The 19,235-nt window shown below is 42.5% G+C and overlaps 1 protein-coding gene across 11 annotated transcripts in view; it reads left to right on the top strand.

Annotated features, from left to right (window-relative positions):
- Positions 1–19,235, top strand: part of ATP2B2 (ATPase plasma membrane Ca2+ transporting 2) — a 378,716-nt gene that overhangs the window by 153,336 nt on the left and 206,145 nt on the right. For all 11 annotated transcript variants that reach the window (XM_070776843.1, XM_070776841.1, XM_070776840.1 and 8 more), the window contains one exon: positions 19,070–19,164. The gene's annotated coding sequence lies outside the window, so the exon portion shown is untranslated. The remainder of the gene's footprint in view (positions 1–19,069; positions 19,165–19,235) is intronic.

Raw genomic sequence — 19,235 nt, 5'->3', positions numbered from 1 at the left:
AATCACCGCCGTCCGAGTGCCCATCTCTAGATTACCCTCACGGCCTCCTCTCCTCAAATGATTATCCCACTGTCCCCTGAGGCTGGATCTTCGTCTGAGAAGCCCCCATCAGCCCGACTCCACCAAGGGTCAGAGGAGGGAAGGCAGGAGGGCTTACCACATCCCCTGCCTTCCGGCTTTCAGCTGAAGACCAAAGACCCTCTCAGTGTGCCCCTTGTCCACCTCAGTCCGACCCCTGTGAGGCTGCGAGTGTCATCTCTGAGATTACCACATTATTATCGTGGTTGTTGATGTTGGTAGGAATGGCGTGACCTTGGGCCAGCCGGTCCCTCTCTCTAAGAATCCTCTCTCCTCCCTGCTGGCTGCTGTCGACCCCAAAGGACCAGGAATGGGCAGGCAGCGTCTGGAAGACCTGCAGCCATAGAATATGACCTTGTCAAGCCTGAGAAGAATCAAATGACCCAACCTCTTGTAGTGGAGAAACTGAGACTCAGTGGCGGGCAGAGGGCTTGCCCGAGGATACCCAGCCTCAGTGGTGGTCAGCATTGACCGTGGAATGCTGATACACAGCCCACAGCTCTCCCCCCACCATCTACTGAGGACTGTGCCTGCCCTGGCCCCTCTGCCACCTACCCTGCCCCAAGGCCCTCTCCCCTCCCTGGCTCCCAGCCAGGGCATCTCACTGTTCAGTTCTGACCGTGCCGTGGGAGCGTGCCCTCTCTGCAGCAAGCCAGTATTCCTGCTGCAGAGTTGGTGCGGCAGATGGCACAGCAGAACTGAGCGTCGGTTTATTTTTGATTCGAAGAGGACATTGCACAAGTGCACAGTGCTCGCCGGTAGGGGCGGTGGGTCTGGAGCGTGGGGAGCAGAATCTACCAGCATTGAGAGCCACGCACGCAGCCTGGGTTCAAATCCCGGCTCGGCCACCTTTTGCTGTGTGCCCTCAGATACGCAGTCTTCCCTCTGAGAGCCTCCACCTCCCCACTTGTCAAACAGATCAGTGAGGCTCAGAGGCCGTCCCTCATCAATGTCATGGGTTTCATCGATGGGGGAGATGCACACGTGGAGAAGGACTTTGGGGGCTGGTTTCCATCTCTAGGGAGGGGACATGATGGGAAAGTGGAGGCCCGCCTTTGGGACCTGGAGCTGAGCCGTCCCAGGTATTGGCCCCATATAGGGGTGGGGTGGGCCAGTGGCTGGGGCAGAGCCAGGAAAACCTGGGGACCTGGTCCTTCCTCTGTTCCCTGTAGGTGACTCTGGACAAAGGAACAGGGTAGGGTGGGCCCAGGGAAGGAAGGATCAGACTGAAGTGGGCAAGGGGTACCTAGAAGGTCTTTGGTCTTCAGTGGGGAGGCTGAAGACTAGGAGGGAGGGGATGTGATGAGGCCTCCTGCTCTCCCTCCTCTGCCCCTTGGTGGAGTCAGGCTGACGGGGGCTTCTCAGACTAATAAGCTTCAGCCTCAGGAGACAGTGGGATAATCATTTGAGGGGAGGGGGCTGTGAGGGAGCTGCAGAATGGGTAAGCCCATTAGTCTGGGCAAGACCCTCTTCCTGACTGACGTATGTGCAAGCTTACAGGGATTGCAAACTGGGATCTGCTGCATTTTAACCGCTGGACCTCCAGGGAAGTCACTAGAATAAGTTCTCAAGAAGCAAAATGACTGAGTAAGAAGCTGAACATGTTTTCCTCCACGTATGTTTACTAAAGAAAACAGGGAAACAGAGACATTTCATAGAAGAACCAAAATCTTAAGCCCCACAGTGTTGATGTTTGAGAAATAGTACATCTTTAAACATTATTATTTCTTTTCTAGGTGATAAACATAATAAATTGCTTGTTGTAGGTCATAAAAATCAAGATCTTATTTTATTTCTGTTCCCTACTCTGCATGTTTCACTTCAAGTTATTAAGCTATTTTCCTGGGCCATTAAAAAGTATTTGGAAATGTGATTTTTCTTTGATAGATGCATAATATTCTGACCAACGACTTCCCAGTAACTTACGTAACTAACCTTCTAGATTAGAAATTTAGATTGTGTCCAGATTATTGCCATGATTTAAAAAGAAAAACACCATGATCAGCATCGATATGGTTGAAATATTTTTGCATTTCCAAGTACTTCCATTAGAGTAAGCTCTTTTTTATTTTTATTTTTTAATTTTTCGGTTGTGCTGAGTCTTTCTTACCACAGACGGGTTTTCTCTAGTTGCAGTGAGCATAGACTACCCTGTCTAGTTGCAGTGTGCGGGCTTCTCACTGAAGTGGCTTCTCTTGCTGTAGAGCACAGGCTCTGGGCCCACAGGCTTCAGTGGTTATGGCATATGGGCTTAGTTGCCCCAAGGCATGTGGAATCTTCCCAGACCAGGGATCGGACCTGGGTCTCCTATGTTAGCTGCTGCTGCTGCTGCTGAGTCGCTTCAGTCGTGTCCGACTCTGTGCAACCCCATAGACGGCAGCCCATCAGGCTCCCCCGTCCCTGGGACTCTGCAGGCAAGAACACTGGAATGGGTTGCCATTTTCTTCTCCAATGCGTGAAAGTGAAAAGTGAAAGTGAAGTCGCTCAGTCATATCCGACTCTTAGCAACCCCCTGGTCTGCAGCCTACCAGGCTCCTCCATCCATGGGATTTGCCAGGCAAGAGTACTGGAGTGGGGTGCCATTGCCTTCTCCCGGCTAAACTCTAGGTAGATAGCAAACAGATTTTGGACTTAGAGTATCGGGCAGGCAATAGAATCCACTAAACATCAGGACAGCCTGTTAAAATTTTTCTGTTGTGGTTGTTTTTTATTTGTGGTGAGTGTCCCTGGTTTTCCTTTTAAAATAAATGTGTTTAAGTTTTAATCAAGCAAGCTATTAAGAAAAAATGAGATTGATTAAAGAATAGTAATCATATTGACAGTCATGTTTGATTGACATAATTGGGGAAATACTGACCTCAATCAGCCATTCTCAAACTTTCTGTCTCAGGACCTTTTACATTCTTAAAAATGACTGAGGACCTCCAAGAGTTGTGATTACATGAATATTGTCTCTCCATATTTACCATATTTGAAGTAAAAATGGAGATAGTAATGATACTTATGTATTAATTCTTTTAAAAATAGCAATAGTAAATCCATTATGATAACATACTTTATGAAAAATAACTATTAAAAAAAAAGGAAACCTAGAACAGTAGTATTGTTTATGTTTTTGTGTCTCTTTAATGACTTAATTGAAGACAGCTGGATTTTCATCTGCTTATGCATTCAGTCTGTTGCCATAGGATGTTTTGGTTACTATGAAGAAATTCCAGCCTCACAGAGATATGTTGTGGGAAAGGGAGGAGGATTCTAATAGCTGTTCAGAAAATTGTAGATCTTCTCCTCTGATACTACACCCAAACTCAACAAGTGATATGTTAGTTATGGCTGGTATCCAACCAAGCTTGGCCCCACTCATCCGCACACAGTTAATAAGCCAGTCTATGGACACCAGGTTGCATACAAGCAACTATAGCTTTTATTGCAAGACACCCAAAGTGAAAGTGAAAGGGAAAGTGAAGTCGCTCAGTCATGTCCGACTGTTTGCGACCCTGTGGACTGTAGCCCACCAGGCTCCTCTGTCCACAGGATTCTCCAGGCAAGAATACTGGAGTGGGTTGCCATTTCCTTCTCCAGGGGATCTTCCCAACCCAGGGATCGAATCCAGGTCTCCCTCATTGCAGGCAGACGCTTTAACCTCTGAGCCACTAGGGAAGCCCTGCAAGACACTCAATGTAGTGCCAAAAATAAAGGAGAATGGGCAGCTCATGTTCAAAAGCTCTGAACTCCTCAGTGGCTTTTGGCAAAGGGTTTTGAAAGTCTTTATTAAGGGTGAGGATTGTAGAATGTCCAGCTCATGGACATTCTTCTGATTAGACAGTGGTGAGATAATACAATGGTTTTTCAGGAGGTAACCTCATCATCCTTCTGGTTCCAAGTGGCCTGGGGTCTGGGTACTGATGGTCAACAGGCAGTTAGCTTCTTCTACCTGGAGAAGATTTTAGTGTCTGCAGAACAGCCCAAGGGTATGGCTCAGGATATCACCTAGACCCCTTGAAGAGGAATTAAAGGTCTTGGACTTGGTATTATGGCTGAACTATTATTTTGTCTTGCTTGACTGTTTTCCTTTGTGGCTGCCTTTTCTTACTTCTCTGATTGAATCTGTTCCTTGGAATTTGGCGAAGGCCTAAGAAACTAAAGCTTTTTGATAAGTAAGGGTGAGGGAAGCATGGCAGGGGTGTCTGTCCCCAAGAAGGCCCCGCAGGATCTTGCTCAGTTACAGGGATGCCATAACCAAACGCCACACACTGAAGGACTTCAACAAGAGAAACGTGTTTCCTCATAGTTATGGCAGCTAAAAGTCCAAGATCAAGGCATGCTGGCCTCTCTTCTTGGCTTGCAGATGGCTGTCTTCTTGCTATTTCCCCACAGGGTCCTTCCTCTGCTTAGATAGCCCTGGTGTCTCTCTGTGTGTCCAAATTCCCTCTTCTTATAAGGACTCTAATCAGATTGGATTAGGGCCCATTTAATGTCTTCATTTTAACTTGTTGTGTTGTTCAGCTGCTGAATCATGTCCACCTGTTTGCAACTTCATGGACTGTAGCAAGCCAAGCTCCTCTGTCCTCCACATCTGGAGTTTGCTCAAATTCATGTCAATTGAGTCAGTGATGCTATCTAACCATCTCATCCTCTGTCGTCCCCTTCTCCTCCTGCCTTCAGTCTTTCCCAGGATCATGGTCTTTTCCAGTGAAGCAGCTCTTCACATTAGGTGGCCAAAGTATTGGAGCTTCAGCAACAGTCCTTCCAATGAATATTCAGGATTATTTTCTTTAGGATTGACTGGTTTGATCTCCTTGCAGTCTAAGGGGAACTTAACATTTAAACTTCAGTTCAGTTCAGTTCAGTTGCTCAGTCATGTCCGACTCTTTGCAACCCCATGAATCGCTGCACTCTAGGCCTCCCTGTCCATCACCAACTCCCGGAGTTCACTCAAACTCACATCCATCATGTCGGTGATGCCATCCAGCCATCTCATCCTCTGTCGTCCCCTTCTCCTCCTGCCCCCAATCCCTCCCAGCATCAGAGTCTTTTCCAATGAGTCAACTCTTCGCATGAGGTGGCCAAAGTATTGGAGTTTCAGCTTCAGCATCAGTCCTTCCAAAGAAAACCCAGGACTGATCTCCTTTAGAATGGACTGGTTGGATCTCCTTGCAGTCCAAGGGACTCTCAAGAGTCTTCTCTAACACCACAGTTCAAAAGCATCAATTCTTCAGTGCTCAGCTCTCTTCACAGTCCAACTCTCACATCCATACATGACCATTGGGAAAACCATAGCCTTGACTAGACGGACCTTTGTTGGCGAAGTAATGTCTCTACTTTTGAATATGCTATCTAGGTTGGTAAAAACTTTCCTTCCAAGGAGTAAGCGTCTTTTAATTTCATGGCTGCAGTCACCATCTGCAGTGATTTTGGAGCCCAGAAAACTAAAGTCAACCACTGTTTCCACTGTTTCCCCATCTATCTGCCATGAAGTGATGGGACTAGATGCCACGATCTTAGTTTTCTGAATGTTGAGCTTTAAGCCAACTTTTTCACTCTCCACTTTCACTTTCATTGAGAGGCTTTTGAGTTCCTCTTCACTTTCTGCCATAAGGGTGGTGTCATCTGCATATCTGAGGTTATTGATATTTCTCCCAGCAATCTTGATTCCACCTTGTGCTTCTTCCAGCCCAGTGTTTCTCATGATGTACTCTGCATAGAAGTTAAATAAGCAGGGTGACAATATACAGCCTTGACATACTCCTTTTCCTATTTGGAACCAGTCTGTTGTTCCATGTCCAGTTCTAACTGTTGTTTCCTGACCTGCATATAGGTTTCTCAAGAGGCAGATCAGGTGGTCTGGTATGCCCATGTCTTGAAGAATTTTCCACAGTTTATTGTGATCCACACAGTCAAAGGCTTTGGCATAGTCAATAAAGCAGAAATAGATGTTTTTCTGGAACTCTCTTGCTTTTTCGATGATCCAGCGGAAGTTGGCAATTTGACCTCTGGTTACTCTGCCTTTTCTAAAACCAGCTTGAACATCTGGAAGTTCACGGTTCGCGTATTGCTGAAGCCTGGCTTGCAGAATTTTGAGCATTACTTAATGCTTAAACATGAAGCATTAACATTTTACTTAATCCCTCTTTAAAGGGCCCTGTTGCCAAATACAGTTATATTCTGAGGTACTGGGAGGTAAAGACTGAAAAATATGAACTTTAGGAGGGACACAATTCAAATCAGAATCTTAAAAATTAGTTGCAATGAAGAATCTGAAGCAATGTCAATGAACTCTTTGTATTATACATTCTAATCCATTTTTCTTACACTTTGATTAATTCTTTTTACTCATGCATGGTTTGGTAACTCATGCATGGTTTTTCACTCATGCATGTCTTTTTTACTCCTGCATTGGTCATTTAGAAAATATTGGCTCAATGCGTTATGCAGATCTTCCAAATGTTTGCACATTTCATTATGCAATATCAAAAAAGAACATTTTTTGTCTTACCACTGACCTCATCAGAAATATCTCTTGGTAGCAGGGAGCTGTCAAGTTCATGATGGCACACATAAGCCTTCCACAATTCTAATTTTCACTTTGGAAGTTCACATTTTATCATTGGCAACATATACTGCCAGTTGTTTTCCTCGAAGTGATAGGCTCACTTTGTTTGCTTTTGAGAACATGTCTGCCAAATACCCAAGTCTAAATAACCATCATGTGTCTGTTGGTTGTTCTTTTTATGTTAAAAAAAAAATGGCATTTGGTGAAAATAGGCAATTTCAGCTCATAACGCGAATGCTCACACGAGAGCCTCTCCTCCAGCAGACGTCATACTTGAGTTACAATGTAAGGGCTTATGCAAATACTTCCCTTTCCGTGTTCTTGCAAGAGTTAATAAAGTTAGTCATTTTTACCGCTTCATCTCGGACATTCCAGGATGAAGCTGGCATTTTTTACTGCCCACATGTGGTGATGAGGAATACAATGATGACTGGTACAATTTGGTGCCACTCCCTGGATTCCTGCTAGGGCACCAGCAGTTTTACTCACTCCTGCCTTTGCACCAGAAGTGCAATCCAGTGAAGGTGGTAAATAAGATCTAAGTGTTACTCGGAAGATGGTTTTGATCTCTCAGCACCCTCTGTAAGAATCTTGGGGGAACCCTCGGGCATGTGAACCATACTTTGGGAACCATTTTGACTTAGATGAAAAAATACAGAGAAGATTTGGGGCCTGGAAAATGACCTTGGTGCCAGAGTCACAAGACCTGGGTGTGAGCCTGGCTCTGTCAGTATGGAACTAAGCGGTCTTGGGTAGGTCCCTGACCTCTGAAAGCCAGGCACTTAGGACATCAAGGGTGGTGGGTGCTTGCTGCCTCCCAGAGCTGGGTAGAGAAGGAAATCAGGTGCAGACTTGAGAGCCTCTTGTAAAAGGTAATACACAGTCCTGGAGGGAGGAGCCAGCCATGGTGGGGAATGAGACAAAGTTATGAACTTTAACACCCTGGCTTAAGTAGTTTTTGGTTACTGACACTGCCCAGATTCCTGCATTCCCCTGGAAAGACCTCATAAGGTTGGACCTGGAGACCCTGAAACAGATTACTCAACTGGATTTCTAGTTTTAACAACCATCTTTGGGGCTCTGTTCCAAGTCACCCATTGCCACCTACAGCTTTGAAAGAAAAGGCCTCCTAAAAGCCTAGAGTTCTTCTTGTCCCTGACTGGACACGTAGGCGTTCACCTGGGTCAGGTAGAAAGCTGGGAGTCCATGGAAAATAATGGGCATCTTAGAATATCTGATCTGTTTAGCCGTGTTAAGAAGATAGAGGTGGTCCTGGAAAACTCCAGAGAGCTAAAAGCACTTGTTAAGAGGGCTCAGGTAGGCTTCTGCTTCTTGGACAGTGGAATAGAGGTACTTGTCCCTAGGCACAACTGAGAACCCTAGACATTTATATAAATTAAACACAAGAAAACTCTAAGAGATAGAGAGAAGGCAGACCTGCTTCTTGGGACCTGGGGACCCAAGAAACAGCATAGTGATGAGATCCTGGTGAATGAGGAGTTTCTTTTTGCCTCATACAGCCCAGAGTTGGAGCTGAAGAAGCTAGAAATGAGGAAATGCTAATGGGCAGGCAAAAAAAAACAAAGAAACAAACAAAAGCGCCCTGACAGAAACCTGGCTTCTTTAGCTGAAAAGGCAAGAAAAGGGTAGCCTAGCAGAACAGATGTGCATGTGTGCAAAGTCACTTCAGTTGCATCCAGCTCTGTTACCCTGTGGACTGTAGCCCTCCAGGCTCCTCTCTCAATGGGATTTTTCAGGGAAGAATACTGGAGTGGGTTCCCATGCCACCCTCCAGGGGATCTTCCAGACCTAGGGATTGAACTTGTGTCTCTTCAGTCTCCTGCATTGGTAGGCAGGTTCTTTTACCACTAGCGCCACCTGGAAAGCCCCGGCAGAACAGATACTTACCAACAAAAACTGCTCTGCTCTAACCAAACACCACAGAAAGCACTGAGGCTCCACCCACACCAGCACAGATCCAGTGGGGAGATTAGACTTCCCCCTTCACCAGACTGTAAAGAAGCATCTCAAGCGCTCCACGGGGGTGGTGTCAGAGAAGGCCAGGTAGGGATCCAAGACTTTCCTTCCCCACTGGGTGGTAACAAGACCTCACCCCAGTCCCTGTCGTGCTGGTGGAGAGACCACACTGGGAGCTGTAACAAGGCAGACCTACCCCTTTCAGCCATGGAGGTATCAATGGGGGCCTGATGGGGAGCTTGATTTCCCCTTTCTCAGCTGGAGTAGTATCAGAGGAAGCCAGCTAAAACACAAAGTTTAAATGAGATCCCAGAGTCTGGATGCCCAAGTATCAATAGAATAATAATGCCCCAAATGCCCAGGTATCAATAGAAATTCACTTATAACAAGAATGAGGAAGATCTCAAACTGAATGAAAAAAAAAAAGACAATCAATAGAAGCCAACACCAATATGACAGAAATGTTGGAATTAACTGACAAAGATTTTAAAGCAGTCATCATAAAAATGCTCCAAGGAACAACTAGGAACACACTTGAAACAAATGGAAAAAAAAAAAATACAGTGTATCAGCAAAGAAAAATAAAGATAGAGAAGAACTGAAGGGAAATTTTAGAACTGAAAAATATGAAAACTGAAATTTAAAAGAAAAAAATCACTGGATGTGCTTAATTGAGGGCTGGAGGGGACACAGGAGAGAATCACTAAATGGGAATATAGGACAATAGAAATAATCTGAATTACCTAATCTGAATAACCAAGAGAAAATAGACACAAGAGAAATGAAAAACACAGCCTCAGAGACTTGTGAGGCTATAACAAAAGATCTAATATTTGTGTCATTCGACTACTGGAAGCAAACAAGAGAGGAAATGGAACTGAAAAAAAAAAAAATACTTGAAGAAATAGTGGCTGAAAATGTCCCAGATTTGGCAAATAACATGAATCTACAGGTTTGTGAAGCTGAGCAAAACTCCAAAGAGAATAAACTCATTAAAATCCACACCAAGATACAAAATAGTTAAACTTCTGAAACGAAAAACAGAACAACAAGAAAAAATCTTAAACGCAGTGAGAGAGAAATGACACCTCCTCTGTAAGGGGGAAACAATTCAAATGACAATGACTTTCTCATCAGAAGCCACAGGGCCAGGAGGAAGTGACACGACAGTTTTCAAATGCTGAAAGGGAAGAACTGTCCATTCAGAACCTGATATCCAGGGGAAATATTCTTCAAGAATGAAGGGGAAGTCAAGACATTCTCAGAATGAAGAAAAACAGAGAATTTGTTGCCAGAAGACCCACCCTAAAAGAATGCAGAAAGAGGGTTTCCAAACAGAAAGGAAACAATAAAAAGGGAACCTTTGAATATCAGGAAAGAAAAAAGATTATGGTAAGCAAAAATGTGGGTAAATGCAATTGGCTCTTTTTTCCCTTCTCGGCTTTTCTAAATTATATTCGATGACTAAAACAAAAATTGTCACACTTTCTGATGTGGTTTTAAGTGTATGTCGAAAGAACAAATAAGCAAAAGTTAAAATTGTAGACTTAAACTTGGCACATCAATAATGATATGAAATGTCAACCGTTTAAGTACACCAATTAAAAGACAGATATTGACAAAGTGGTTTGAAAATCATGACCTGACTATATACTATCTATAAAAAACTCACTTCAAATATAAAGACACAGACAGGTTGAGGGGAGTTTCCCAGGTGGTGCTAGTGGTAAAGAATCTGCCTGCCAATGCAAGAGATGCAAGAGACGTGTGTTTGATCCCTGGGTCAGGAAGCTGCTCTAGAGTAGGAAATGGAAACCTGCTCCAGTATTCTCGCCTGGAAAATTCCATGGACAGAGGATTCTGGCAGGCTGCAGTCTATGGGGTCTCAAAGAGTCATACACAACTGAGCACCCATGTGGACACATACACACACAGAGGCAGGTTGGAAGTAAAAGAATAAACGAAATATATATCATACCAACATTAATCAAATGAAAGTAGGAGTAACTATTTAAAAATCAGATACTGTAGACCTCAGAGCAAAGAAAAGTACTAGAGTTGGGAAGAAATATTATATAATGATAAAGAGTCCAACCCCCAAGAAGATACAGCAATTCTAAATATATATGCACTAAACAACGGAGCTGTAAAATATGTGAAGAAAAAAAACTGATGAAACTGACCACAGTTATAGCTGGAGACTTCAACACCTCTCTCTCAATAATGGACAGAGCAATTAGACAGAATACCAGAGCAAGGATATAGAACTCAACAACATCATCAACCAACAGGATCAAAGCAACATTTATAGAACTCATTATTTTCAGTGTCCACAGAACATACAACATATAGACCATATGCTGGGACATAAAACAAACCTCAGCAAAATTAGAATTTGTATCCAAAGGATGTGTTCTCCAACTGCAATAAAATCAAGCTGGAAATCAGTAACAGAAAGAAAACAGAAAAATCTCCCAACTACTTGGAAGTTAAATAATGCACATGTAAATAATCCATGAGTCAATGATAAAGTATAATTTGAAATTTTTAAACTATTTTGAACTGAATTAAAATAAAAGTATCACAGGAGACTTCACTGGCAGTCCAGTGGTTAAAACTCTGCATCCAATGCAGGGGGCACAGGTTTGGTCCCTGGTCAGGAAACTGAGATCCCACATGCTGTGCAGCCAGAGCTAATAAAAAATAAAATTAAAATATCACATATCAAAATGTGTGTGACATACCTAAGTGGTGCTGAGAGGGAAGTTTATAGTACTAGATGCATAGTCAGCAAAGAGAAAAGCCTGAAATCAATGATTTAAGTTCCCATCTTGACAAGCTAGAAAAGGAAAAGCCAAATAAACCCAAATCAAGAAGGAGGAAGGAAATAATAGAGATAAGAGCAGAAATCAATAAAATTGAAAACAGAAGATGAATAGAGGAAAATCAGTGAAACTGAAGACTTGTATCTTTGAAAATATCAATAACATTGACAAAACTTTAGCAAGACTTAACAGGCAAAAAAGAGAGGGAAAGAGAGAAATTAGCAAAATTGAAAATGAAATGTGATTGCAGATATACAATTGGAGGGTAAGGGAATATTGTGAATAACTCTGTGCACAGGACTTTGACAACCTAAATGAGATGAACCAATTTCTCAAAAAATGAAAACTACAATTTACCCAATATGAAACAGATAATTTGAGTAGCACTATAATTATTGCGGAATTTGAATTTTTAAATTTTAAATATCCTAAAAAGAAAACCTCAGATAGCTTCACTGGAGAATTTTACCAAATGCTTTAAAAATGAACACCAGTTCTACACAGCATCTTCCAGTAAGTAGCAGAAGAAGGAACCCTTTCAATTCATTTTTTGAAGCTAGAATGACCCTGATATCAAAACCAGAAAAACAAAATACAACACACACACACACACACAAAAGACTAGGGTCCAACATTCCTCATCAATGTAGATGTGAAAATCTTTAATGAAACTTTAGCAAATAAAATTCAGTGGTATATGTAAAAGCAATTATGCATCATGACCAAGTAGGGTTTATTCCAGGAATGCAAAGTTGGCTCAACATTTATAAATCAATTAACTCCCAGCTACACCTCTGTGTTTAGAATTTAAATCTCAAACAGTAACTGAATCTACTTTGCTAGTATTAAGTATATCTGATATGTGTTACTGATTATGTAATGGCTTTCCTCTTCACGGCTGTGCTTTGCTGGAGCAGCCATGAAGAGAGACCCCACATCCGAAGTAAGAGAAACTCAGGTAATACAGTAGGCACTGAGAGAGGGGATCAGGGGGCAGACAGACTGAAACCACAGTCATGGACAACTAGCCAATCTGATCACATGGACCACAGGCTTGTCTAACTCAGTGAAACTAAGCCATGCCATGTGGGGCCACCCAAGATGGACAGGTCATGGTGGAGAGGTCTGACAGAATGTGGTCCACTGGAGAAGGGAATGGCAAACCACTTCAGTATTCTTGCCTTGAGAACCCCATGAACAGTATGAAAAGACAAAAAGATAGGACACTGAAAGATGAACTCCCCAGGTCAGTAGGTGCCCAATATGCTACTGGAGATCAGTGCAGAAATAACTCCAGAAAGAACGAAGGGATGGAGCCAAAGCAAAAACAACACCCAGTTGTGAATGGGACTGGTGATAGAAGCAAGATTCGATGCTGTAAAGAGCAATATTGCATAGGAACCTGGAATGTTAGGTCCATGAATCAAGGCAAATTGGAAGTGATCAAACAGGAGATGACAAGAGGGAACATTGACATTCTAGGAATCAGTGAACTAAGATGGATTGGAATGGGTGAATTTAACTCAGATGACCATTATATCTACTACTGTGGGCAGGAATCCCTTAGAAGAAATGGAGTAGCCATCATGGTCAACAAAAGAGTCTGAAATGCAGTACTTGGTTGCAATCTCAAAAACGATAGAATGATCTCTGTTCGTTTCCAAGGCAAACCATTCAATATCACAGTAATCCAAGTCTATGCTCCAACCAGTAACGCTGAAGAAGCTGAAGTTGAACAGTTCCATGAACACCTACAAGACCTTCTAGAACAAACACCCAAAGAAGATGTCCTTTTCATTATAGGGGACTGGAATGCAAAGTAGGAAGTCAATAAACACCTGGAGTAACAGGCAAATTTGGCCTTGGAATTTGGAATGAAGCAGGGCAAAGGCTAATAGAGTTTTGCCAAGAGAATGCATTGGTCATAGCAAACACCCTCTTCCAACAACACAAGAGAAGATTCTACACATGGACATCACCAAATGGTCAACACTGAAATCAGATTGATTATATTCTTTGCAGCCAAAGATGGAGAGGCTCTATACAGTCAGCAAAAACAAGACCGGGAGCTGACTGTGGCTCAGATCATGAACTCCTTATTGCCAAATTCAGACTGAAATTGAAGAAAGTAGGGAAAACCACTAGACCATTCAGATATGACCTAAATCAAATCCCTTATGATTATACAGTGGAAGTGAGAAATAGATTTAAGGGACTAGATCTGATAGATAGAGTGCCTGATGAACTATGGATGGAGGTTCGTGACATAGTACAGGAGACAGGAATCAAGACCATCCCCAAGAAAAAGAAATGCAAAAAAGCAAAATGTCTGTCTGAGGAGGCCTTACAAATAGCTGTGAAAAGAAGGGAAGTGAAAAGCAAAGGAGAAAAGGAAAGATATATCTATTTGAATGCAGAGTTCCAAAGAATAGCAAGGAGAGATAAGAAAGCCTTCTTCAGTGATCAATGCAAAGAAATAGAGGAAAGCAATAGAATTGGAAAGACTAGAGATCTCTTCAAGAAAATTAGAGATGCCAAGGGAATATTTCATGCAAAAATGGGCTCAATAAAGGACAGAAGTGGTAGGGACCTAACAGAAGCAGAAGATATTAAGAATAGGTGGCAAGAATACACAGAAGAACTGTACAAAAAAGATCTTCACAACCAAGATTATCACGATAGTGTGATCACTGACCTAGAGCCAGACATCCTGGAATGTGAAGTCAAGTAGGCCTTAGGAAGCATCACTACGAACAAAGCTAATGGAGGTGATGGAATTCCAGTTGAGCTATTTCAAATCCTGAAAGATGATGCTGTGAAAGTGCTGCACTCAATATGCCAGCAAAGTTGGAAAACTCAGCAGTGGCCACAGGACTGGAAAAGGTCAGTTTTCATTCCAATCCCAAAGAAAGGCAATGCCAAAGAATGCTCAAACTACCGCACAATTGCACTCATCTCACACGCTAGTAAAGTAATGCTTAAAATTCTCCAAGCCAGGCTGCAGCAATATGTGAACCGTGAACTTCCAGATGTTCAAGCTGGTTTTAGAAAAGGCAGAGAAACCAGAGATCAAATTGCAGGCATCCACTGGATCGTCGAAAAAGCAAGGGAATTCCAGAAAAACATCTATTTCTGCTTTATTGACTATGCCAAAGCCTTTGACTGTGTGGCTCACAATAAACTGTGGAAAATTCTGAAAGAGATGGGAATACCAGACCACCTGACCTGCCTTTTGAGAAACCTGTATGCAGGTCAGAAAGCAACAGTTAGAACTGGACATGGAACAACACACTGGTTCCAAATAGGAAAAGGAGTACATCAAGGCTGTATATTGTCACCCTGCTTATTTAACTTCTATGCAGAGTATATCATGAGAAATGCTGGGCTGGAGGAAGCACAAGCTGGAATCAAGATTGCCGGGAGAAATATCAATAGCCTCAGATATGCAGATGACACCACCCTTATGGCAGAAAGTGAAGAAGAACTAAAGAGCCTCTCGATGAAAGTGAAAGTGGAGAGTGAAAAAGCTGGCTTAAAGCTCAACATTCAGAAAACGAAGATCATAGCATCTAGTCCCATCACTTCATGGCAGATAGATGGGGAAACAATGGTTGACTTTTGTTTTCTGGGCTCCAAAATCACTGCAGATGGCGATTGCAGCAATGAAATTAAAAGACACTTACTCCTTGGAAGGAAAGTTATGACCAACCTAGATAGCATATTCAAAAGCAGAGACATTAGTTTGCCAACAAAGGTCCGTCTAGTCAAGGCTATGGTTTTTCCAGTGGTCATATACAGATGTGAGAGTTGGACTATAAAGAAATCTGAGTGCCGAAGAATTGATGCTTTTTAACTGTGGTGAAGACTCTTGAGAGTCCCTTGGACTGCAAGGAAATCCAACCAGTCCATCCTAAAGGAGATCAGTCCTGGGTGTTCATTGGAAGGACTGATGTTGAGGCTGAAACTCCACTACTTTGGCCACCTGATGTGAAGAGCTGACTCATTGGAAAAGACCCTGATGCTGGGAAAGATTGAGGGCAGGAGGAGAAAGGGATGACAGAGGATAAGATGGTTGGGTGGCATCATTGACTCAATGGACATGGGTTTGGGTGGACTCCGGGAGTTGGTGATGGACAGGGAGGCCTGGCATGCTGCGGTTCATGGGATGGCAAAGAATCAGACATGACTGAGCGACTGAACTGAACTGAGTGGCTTCCTATGTAATAAGGGCTTACCTTATGTCTCAGCTGGTAAAGAATTGCCCTGCAATGCAGGAGACCTGGGTTCAGTCCCTGGGTTGGGAAGATCCCCAGGAGAAGGGAAAGGCTACCCACTCCAGTATTCCGGCCTGGAGAATTCCATGGACTATATAGTCCATGGGGTCGCAAAAGAGTTGGACACGACTAAGCAACTTTCACCTTCACCACCTTCCTATGTATTAAACTCAGAGACAAAGTTTCATGTTAAATAATTTCCCAAAGGAATTTTCTAAATTATGTTTGCTTACTTCATACAAATGAACTTGTTCTTGGGTTACAGCAAAGATCAGTGACATGTTACTTTGTACCAGTTTATCAATGTTGAATATTCCTAAATTTAACACATGGATTTTAAGTATCTTAACAAAAGTATGTAAAATAAAAGTATTTCTTTCAAAAATAAAAAATCATTTAACATAATCTACCAGGCTAATGGTCTAAAGAAAAACCATGCAGTATATCCACTAATGCATTTGATAACATTCAGCAGCCACTCATGGTATAATGCTCAGAAACATAGGAATAGAAGGGATTTTGCTCAATGTGATAAAGAACATCTGCAAAAAACTAGGCTAATATTATCTTAATGGTTAAAGACTGAATGACTTTTCCTAAAACAGAATAAGGCAAGGATGTCAGCTCTCACCACTTATATTCAAATAGTGCTGTAAATTTTAGCCAATGCAGTAAGACAAGACAAGAAAAGGAATACAAGTTGGACAGGAAGAAATAAATTGTCCCCATTTGTAGATAACTTCATTGTCTGCAAGAAAAATCCCAAAGAATCTATCAAAGGGAAAATAAGAAAAACCTCCTGGAGCTAATGAGTGATTTCAGGAAGGTCACAGGGTACTAGATAAACCTACAGAAATCTATTGTATTTCTGTATACTAGCAGGGAACGTGGGTGTACCATGATTAAAAATGCAGTGCCATTTACAATAACTCAGAAGGGAGATAATTAGGTGTAAATTTAACAAAACATACAAGATTTGTATGCTGAGAAATAGTTTTTTTAAAAAATCTGATGAAAGAAATCAAAGAAGATATAGATAAATGAAGTGACATATGTGTTCATGGATTGGAAGCCTCACCACAGTAAAAATGTTAGTCTCTGCAATTCCTATTAAGATCCCAACAAAATTTTTATAGATGTAGAAAAGATTATTCTAAAACTTATGTGGAACAGCAGAGAAGTTGGAATAGCTGAAACAATTTTGAAAAAGAAGAGTAAGAAGAGTCTGTCTACCTGATTTCAAGATTTATTATATAGAAATCAAGACTTTATTGTATCAACAGAGAGATGACATGTAGGTCAATGAGGGAATAGAAGATTGAGAGATAAGACACATGCAAATAAGCCCAACTGATTTTTGACAAAGATACAAAAGCAATTCAATGGAGGAAAGATAATAACTTTTTCAACAAGTGATGCTGAAGCAATTGGACATCAGGGTCAGACACGACGGAAGTGACTTCAGCAGCAGCAGCAGCAGGCAAAAAAAAAAAGAGAAAAATCCTATCTAAGTCTCTCACCTTATACAAAAGTAACTCAGAATGGATCATAGTCTTAAATATAAAATGTAAAACTATAAAACTTTTAGGGGAAAAATGTAAGAGGAAAATCTCCAGGATCTAAGACTAAATAATTATTAAACTTGACACCAAAGCATGACCCATAAAAAAAAAAAAAAAAAAAGATAATTGGGACTTCACGAAGTTAAAAGCTCACGATCTGCAAAAACAAACAAAAAAACTTGTTAAGAAGATGAAGAAAAGCTAAAGACTGGGAGAAAATATTTGCAAACCACAAAATCTAACAAAGTACTGATATCTAATAAGTATAAAAAATACTCTCCAAATTCAACCATTAAAAAAATCCAATTATAAAATGGATAAAAGTCGTAGAGAGACATTTCTATGAAGAGAATATACAGATGGAAAACAAGCACATGAAAAGATGTTCAACATCATTAGCCATCAAAGAGAGGCAAATTAAAACCACGGTGAGACATTATTACACACCTATCAGAACAGCTAAAATAAAAAGTGATCACACCAACTGCAGAAAAACTGGATCACTCGTACATTGTAGATGGGAATGTAAAATGGTACAATCACCCTAAAAAAGAGTTTGAAAGTCTCTTTAAAACAAACAAACAAAAAAAACCTAAATATAGAACTACTGTATGACCCAATAATTAATTGTCCTATTGAGCATTCATGCCAAATAAATGTAAACTTATGTTCACACAAAAACTCTGTACACAAAGGTTTATAGCAGCTTTACTCATATTAATCAAAAACTGGAAGTAACCCAGATGTCCTTTAATGGTTGATTAAGCTACCCGTGATCCCCCCACATCATGCAGTGGTACTCACCTAAAAAGCACTGAACTGGCTACGCATACAACAACCTGATGAACCTCCACAGAACTGAGCTGCATGAAAAAGCCATCCCAGAAGGTCACATATAGCATGATATCATTTATAGCCATCTTTGAAGAAACAATATTATGGAGATTCATGACTGCCAGGAGTTGAGGGTGCAGGGGCTTCCCTGGTGGCTCCGTGCCGAAGCTGAAGCTGCAACACTCTGACCACCTGGTGTTAGGAGTCAATTCATTGGCAAAGACCCTGATGCTGGAAAAGACTGAAGGCAAAAGGAGAAGGGGATGACAGAGGATGGGACGGTTAGACAGTATCACCTACTCAGTGGACTTGAATTTGAGCAAACTCCAGGACTGCAGTCCATGGGGTGGCAAAAAGTCGGAGACGACTCAGCAACTGAACAACAAGGGGTGCGGGTGGGTGGGGTGGCTTCAGTGGGGCGGCCCAAGGAAGCTTATGGTGACAGAACAGTTCCGTATCTGGATTGTGACTGTGCTTACATAACACTGCACATGTGATAAAACTGCTCACACACATCGCCATGAATGCACATAGAAATAGGTATTATTATCTCTGTCCTGCAGATGGGGAACAGAGGCTTGGAAAAGTCCGGCCACCAGCCCCAGGGCCTCTGTCCTTCTGAGCACAGGCCTATGACCACTCTGCCTCACTTCCTCTGCCCTCGCAGGCCACACCAGCCATCAGACAGAGGACAGGGAGACCTCACCCTAACACTCTCCTGGCGGGTAGACTGGTTCCCCTGAGATGGGACCTGGGAGAGGGTGAAGCCCACCCAAGCAAGTCCTGATGGAGAAGGCAGGGGCAGAGTCCTCCTGCTTCTCTCCCAGCTCCAACCCCCTGACCCTGGCGCTAGCCCAGTGCCGACACATAGGGACACGCCCCACCACTGTTCCCTTCCCGCTCCTTCCTGACTTGAGTCCCTGTGGGGTCACCTGCCCCTAACCGATGCCTTCTCCCCTTTTCCAGAGCTGAACTTCGTCACCCAGTCCCCAGAGGCGGCAAGACATGGGCCCCATTTTCCAAACCCTGACGCCTTTCATTTAACCAGAAGACGTGGAGTGGTGAGTTGGAGACTGGGGTTTTGTGGGAGCTGGGGGTGGGGGAGACCTGGGAGGATAGCACTGGTGTAGGG

This window comes from Bos indicus, chromosome 22 (assembly GCF_029378745.1).
Source record: "Bos indicus isolate NIAB-ARS_2022 breed Sahiwal x Tharparkar chromosome 22, NIAB-ARS_B.indTharparkar_mat_pri_1.0, whole genome shotgun sequence".
Classification (NCBI taxonomy): Eukaryota; Metazoa; Chordata; class Mammalia; order Artiodactyla; family Bovidae; genus Bos; species Bos indicus.
Note: the sequence above shows the minus strand (reverse complement) of the source record. Positions and strands in the feature narration are given on the sequence as shown.